Source organism: Oryzias latipes, chromosome 7 (assembly GCF_053564925.1).
Source record: "Oryzias latipes strain Hd-rR chromosome 7, Olatipes_Hd-rR_3.1".
Classification (NCBI taxonomy): domain Eukaryota; kingdom Metazoa; phylum Chordata; class Actinopteri; order Beloniformes; family Adrianichthyidae; genus Oryzias; species Oryzias latipes.
In genome coordinates, this window is record NC_136243.1 from 1,068,265 (window position 1) to 1,074,775 (window position 6,511).

Consider the following 6,511-nt stretch of genomic DNA (forward strand, 5'->3'; position numbering starts at 1 on the left):
CTGAGGCCCGTCAAACAGGCGGGGGTCCACCTCCACCTTCCCTCACCCCGGCTGAGGAGCTGGCACTGGCCCTCAATAAAGGACGCCCAGTTGTGGAAGGGATTCCAGGGGGTACCTCATCAGACGTGGCCACAAACATTAGTGGCTTAGTTAAATGTAGGTATATCACATTAGTCATGTGGAATTGATGATTTTATTGTCGTCAGTGTTGAATACATTAAATATACACTCACCATTTAACAAACACATTTAGAAAGCATTGCTTTTATGTGTTATGCATTTCAATTGTATATTTCATTCAATATTATAGCATATGATGTCTAATGTATACTGATTCTCCTTTATTAGGTGTTTGCTTGAGAATATACATGGAAGATGTGACTGGTTTTATTGTATTGCAGATGCCGATGGTCAGTACATACTGATGGAGCCTCCTGCATCACCAGTCTGTCGTAATTGTAAGTGATTAATGTTGTTAGATCCTTAGTTGTCTGTTTGGTAGATCAAGCATCTTTACATAATTACACTGCAGGATGAGGATGAAGAGACCGCATCTGCAGTGACAGATATTGAAAGACCTAGACCCATCGAGGTATGTGATGTCCCGCCACTCTGTTAAGTCCTGTTTTAAACGAGATACATAATGTCATATCAATTTCAGAGTATTGCTGGGGATGTTGCTGCAGATGCGGGTCAATGCAGCCCCACCATGAACCTTGGCAGTGTAAGGACATTTCTGCAGATAAATCTTCTTATGTTAATATCTGGTATGTATTGCAAGCGTCAAATGCCAATCCTGTGGAATTACTCTGTCTTTGTAGTTGCCTGCCAAAGAGCTGTACAAGGTCTATTTACAGCGTAAGATCCGTAAATGTGACCTTGAAATAGAATTGCTGGAGCATCAGCTGAAGGTGAGACACATATATGAATATTTCATCTGTTAATTGTTTAATAGACAATTAAGCAATAAAGTCACTTTATTCCATTACAGCAAATAAAGAAATAAAAGATATAAGCCTTTGAGTCATGCTTTCTTATTTTTATTGGATGTAATGTAAGCTGATCATGTCCCGTACCACTCTGCCATCTCTTTGGTCAGCATGGTCCAATGGGGCATCCTCTGGGCCGTCTTCTTCCAGAGGTGGGGGGGCCCTGTCACCTCTCATGGTGGCTATGTTGTGCAGTACGGCACATGCAGCTATGATGTCACATGCCCTCTCTGGTGTGACCCTGAGCCCACGTAGGCACTGAAATTGAGCTTTCAGGATTCTTATGGTCATCTCCACCCTGGCCCGTGTTCTGCTGTGTGCCAGGTTAAAATGCGCCTGTGGTCCAGGCTGAGGTTCAGGGTAGGGGCTCATCAGGAATGGCAGGCAAGGATACACCCTGTCCCCCAGTAAGTAGCCATTGAAATGTCCTATAATGGCAGTAAAATTGTATAATTCACATCACATTAAATGCATGACATTGTTATAAGGAACGTAAAGCGATTTATACCTTGGTGGAATTTGGGACACAATGATGACTCTCTAAATATCCTGGCATCATGAACAGAACCGGGCCATTTGGCTTCTATGTTTGTGACGAGGTGGGTGGCATCACATTACCTATATGGTGGGAACAGTAATCAGTATGACGAAAGGATGATAGGAATTATGATACAACTGCCATATATTGTTACCTGCACATTGATGCTATGCATGGACTTCCTATTAACATAATCTCCTTCATTGACTGAAGGAGATTTAATAGGAACGTGTGTTCCATCCATGCACCCAATCACATTTGGGAACCCTGAAATAGGAGGATATGTAATTTAGTATGATTGTGACTGAAAATTGTATAGATCTATCGATAAAGCAGTGTGTAAATGTTAATATTAAGGGACAAACCTGCTATTCTGTGGAATTCCTCTTTAATGACCCTCAGTGGTTTATGGCCAGGAAACTGCACAAAATATCCCAGGAGGCGTTTGAGTGCCAGACATGCTGTCCGAACTGCCCGACACACAGTTGCCTTTCCCACATGTTCTGCATCACCCATGCTGTATAAGAAACTCCCTGTCGCAAAAAAACGAAGGGCGATGCATAAAATGTTCTCGGTGCTCAGCGCTGCTCCCCAATGTGTCACGTTCGATATGAACGGCTTCAAAAGATTTGTTAAATAAATTAAGGAGTCTCTAGAAAAACGATAACGCTCCAGTAAATAATCATTTGGAAATGAAAATACATCGATACGTGGTCTTAACACCCTCTCACGGCGGAAAAAGCCCCATATGATCCTGGCTTCTTCAACTATGTGCTCTTCAAATGGACACGCCATGCTGCTTCACCTCTCTCATAAACTAATCTTGAACTAAACCTGCTCCAGACCAGGTTATGTTCAGAGCATGAGTTGCCAGGGGAACTGAGCATATCCTGGAACATACCTCTGTTTTTGGAACCGAAAACTGAGGTTATCAACTTCCTTAGCCTCAAACTTACCGTGAGAGCTAGCATAACCTGCTTCCTTGAATACCCCCCTGGTTGCAACATGCCATGTTCTCAGAAAGAAACTGACAAGAAACTCTGTGACTCCTACTGGTGTGGGTTTTGTTAATTCTGTTTTGGTTGAGAAAAGCTCTATTGAACAAAATCCTGTGACTGACGTGGAACCCAATTGTGTACCATTTATTTCTCATGGTTATGTATCTTTAACTGGGGAGGACAAAGATAAAGTACCAGTCACTATTTTGAGAGACACCGGTGCTTATCAGTCATTTATGTTGGAGTCAGTCTTGCCATTGTCAGAAGAAACTTCATGTGGTTCTGACTTATTAGTTTGGGGTATAAAAATGAGCGTTCTTCGAGTACCCTTACATGAAGTACATTTACATTCCCCACTGGTTACAGGACGTGTTAAAGTAGCCATTCCCTCACGGTTACCAATCAGTGGTGTTTCATTCATTCTTGGAAATGACTTGGCGGGTGGGCAGGTTTTTCCATTACCAGAAGTTGTTGAAAAACCTTCTGTTGCATCTAGTGCTTTTGCATCCTCCGTGCCAAATGTGTTTCCTGTATGTGCAATTACACGCGCACAGGCTCGTAAGATGGGTGAAACAATAGATTTGTCTGAGTCTTTTGTGGCCACTCTTGATGAAAGTGAGACTCTTCAGCCACCCCAGAAGCGTGAGTCGACGATTAAAAGTGAGACTGAGTCGGGTTGTCAGAATGACAATATGACTTTGAAAGTTACTAGAGACATGTTGATAACAGCACAACAAAATGATCCTACACTCGCTGCTTGTTTTTCTTCTGTTGTAGATAACGGAGGGGTAAAGATGCCAAATGTAACATATTTTATGGAAAATGGCATGGAAAATGGAGACGTTGGACTCAACATTCAAGTGACTTGGACAACATTGACCAACTGGTAGTGCCAAGGAATTTCATTTTTTTTTTTTAACTTGTCCTGTCCAACAGCTGGGCAGACAGATGAGAGCTGAGGGCCTCTTGTGTTGGACATATTTTGCTTTAACAAGAGGGGTTATTAATCTTCAGACAAACCAAAGGCATGACTGAATAAACCCCTTTTGGAATCGAGGCCAAACTTTATTAATTTCAATCATGTCTGAAAATCTTTGGTGTTGGACCGGACGGAAAAGGAGAGAGGGGAAGAAGAGAGAGGGACGCTAGAGAGAGGGGGGGGGGGGGTAGGGGGGTGATAATAGGAGGGGAAGGGGGATAAGACCATGAAGCAGCATACAGCAACAAGTTTACTGGTTGTTAATCATTATGGTAAGGTTCAAATGCAGTACAAAAAGGGCGGGGCCTGTCCACACACACACTCAAATGTTATAAACACACCTGCTAGCTGCAAAAATGTCCACCTGTCGACATGTACACAAAACAGATAGTGTTCACACACGCATACTTATGCCTTAAAACCAACTATCACATATTGAATACTGTATTACATGCTGGTCCTTGGCGGGTGTAAATACGAGCAAAACCATAGAATCACTTTATAAAAAATCCCTTAAGGTCTTATATAGAAAACCAATGTCATTCCATGTCTGTAATACCTTGAAAAAGTACAAGTTGTTAAGCTTTGAGAATTTTAAAAATTTTAAATTTGCTTGTTTGATGTACAAGGTGTTACATGGACTTGCTCCGCCTCCCATGTCTGACTTTTTTAAAAAAAGGGCTCACAGCGCTCTCAGGACTAGGGCCTCGTCTCGGGGGGACTGTGAGGTTCCATACAGAAAAACAGCGTTTGGACAAAACGCTCTCTCTGTAAAGGCCAGTAAACTCTGGAACAGTCTTCCACTGTACATCAGGGAGTGTCAAACATTACAGACCTTCAAAACACAGCTCAAGCAGTGGCTGAAAGCAAACCAGTCCTGTAGCCACTGACTTTTAACTCTCATAATGTACCACCTTCTTGTGTTCTTATTGTATCTGTGATTCTGTCTTTTGTTTTGTCCTGTTTTATGTTTCCTGCCTAGGGACTATGGATGCAAATTAGCATCATTGCTATAATCCAGCATGTTTACGCCTATCATTGTTTGGTAGATGTTCATTAATGTGCACTGTCCCTATTAAATAAAGCTTAAATAAATAAACTAGTGTGAAATATTTCAGTCATTCAGTCATGCAAACTGTTAGTGCAAAGGTGAGCTAACACCAGTGCTCAGGTGAGTGTTTATGTTCTTCTAAAATGGATGGTGGAACGTGAAAAGAAGGAGGGAGAGTGCCCAGCCATCCCCACCCCAAGACCCCCACCGCAGCAGCAGCGGCAGCCGGAATCCCCCCAACGCCACACGGGAACCGGCAGGGAACAACCGCCGCCCGGGCGACCAAGCCCGCCACCCAGGCCAGGGCCAGCAGGGCCGTCGCAAGGCCCCCAGAGCCAGAGGCCAGGGAAGCACAGAGGGAAAGAGAGCGCCGCCCCAGCCCAACCAGGAGAGCAGCCCCCCCGCCGCGCCGGGAGAGCCCAACGCAGAGCCCCACCGGAGAAGGACGCCCACAGCCCCAAACGAGCACCCCACCACCACCCAGGAGTTCCGGGCATCCCCCCGCCCCAACCCCAGGTACGAGCCAGGACCCCCCAAGGGAGACCCGCTCCGCACTCCAGGCAGCCATCCGCCCGGCCCACGGTTGGTCCAGGGAGGAGCGAGGCAGGGGGCCCGCCGCCCCCGCCCAGGAGGGGGGAACCCCGGGGAAAAAAAGAGGGCCCACAAGGGGTGTTGTAAATATGGCCCGACCAGGCTCGGCCACAGTTGGAAATTTGGCGGGGCCCAGCGCTCAGGAGCAAGGACCAGAACCCACCCCCCAGGGACACGAACACCCCCGGCTCAGATGTAATGTGAACCCCCCCACCGCGCGGAGAGAGCACCGCCGGGCCCAGGAAGCCGGCACCCCGGGGACACGGCCGCCGTTGCAAAGGGGCCCGTACCCCCCACCAGGGAAGAGGTAGGGGACAGATGGTCCTAGGTCCCACCTTCCTTGCACAATGTGTGTGCGTGTATGTGTGTTTAAGAGGGTGTGTGTGTGCATGTGTGTGTGTTTATGTTGGGATGTATATATTGAGGGGGGAGGGGTGTGTGTACTAAGGGGGGTGCAGTTAAAATTGGCCGGTAGGGCACTAAGGGGACATCTCCTGATTACTCACAGTGACGTCCCCTCACCCTCCCCACCAAGGGGCCCTAAATGTCTAAGGTGCGGTTAAAATTGGCGGGTAGGGTGCTAGGAGGACATCTGCTGCTTGCTGGCAGTGATGTCCAAGCACCCCCCTACCAAGGACCCTACATGTCTAAGGTGCAAATAAATCCGATTGTATCAAGATTCTTAAATTATGTAAAGTCAGGACCATAAATATTTGGACAGAGACACATTCTTTCTAATTTAATTTCTGTACATTACCACAGTGATTTTTATATAAAACAACTCAGATGCCATTGAAGTGCAGACTTTCAGCTTTTATTCCATGGGTTGAACAAAAAGATTGCATAAAAATGTGAAAAACTAAAGCATTTTTTAACACAATCCCTTCATTTCAGGGGCTGGTAAGTAATTGGACAACCTGAAAACCAAATGGTCATTCCTAATATTTGGTGGAAAAGCCTTTGTTGGCAATGACAGCCTGAAGTCTTGAACTCATGGACATCAGCAGATGCTGGGTTTTCTCCTTCTGAATGCTCTGCCAGGCCTTTACTGCAGCGGCAAACAGTTGCTGTTTGTTTGTGGGCCTTTCTGTCTGAAGTTTAGTCTTCAACAAGTGAAATGCTGCTCAATTGGGTTAAGATCAGGTGACTGACTTGGCCATTCAAGAATATTCCACTTCTTTGCTTTAATAAACTCCTGAGCTGCTTTGGCTGTATGTTTTGGGTCGTTGTCCATCTGTATTATGAAACGCCGTCCAATCAGTTTGGCTGCATTCACCTGGATCTGTGCAGACAGTCTGTCTCTGAACACCTCAGAATTCATTGGGCTGCTTCTGTCCCGTGTCACGTCATCAATAAACACTAGTG

The 6,511-nt window shown here is 45.7% G+C and overlaps 1 long non-coding RNA gene across 1 annotated transcript; it reads right to left on the minus strand.

Annotated features, from left to right (window-relative positions):
* Positions 1-963: 963 nt before the first annotated feature.
* On the minus strand, positions 964-4,830 carry LOC144993883 (uncharacterized). The gene is made up of 3 exons (XR_013657159.1): positions 1,682-4,830; positions 1,498-1,607; positions 964-1,417 (listed from the first exon to the last, which is right to left on the minus strand). It is a non-coding gene; the product is annotated as an uncharacterized LOC144993883 (long non-coding RNA).
* Between the last annotated feature and the right edge of the window lie 1,681 nt (positions 4,831-6,511).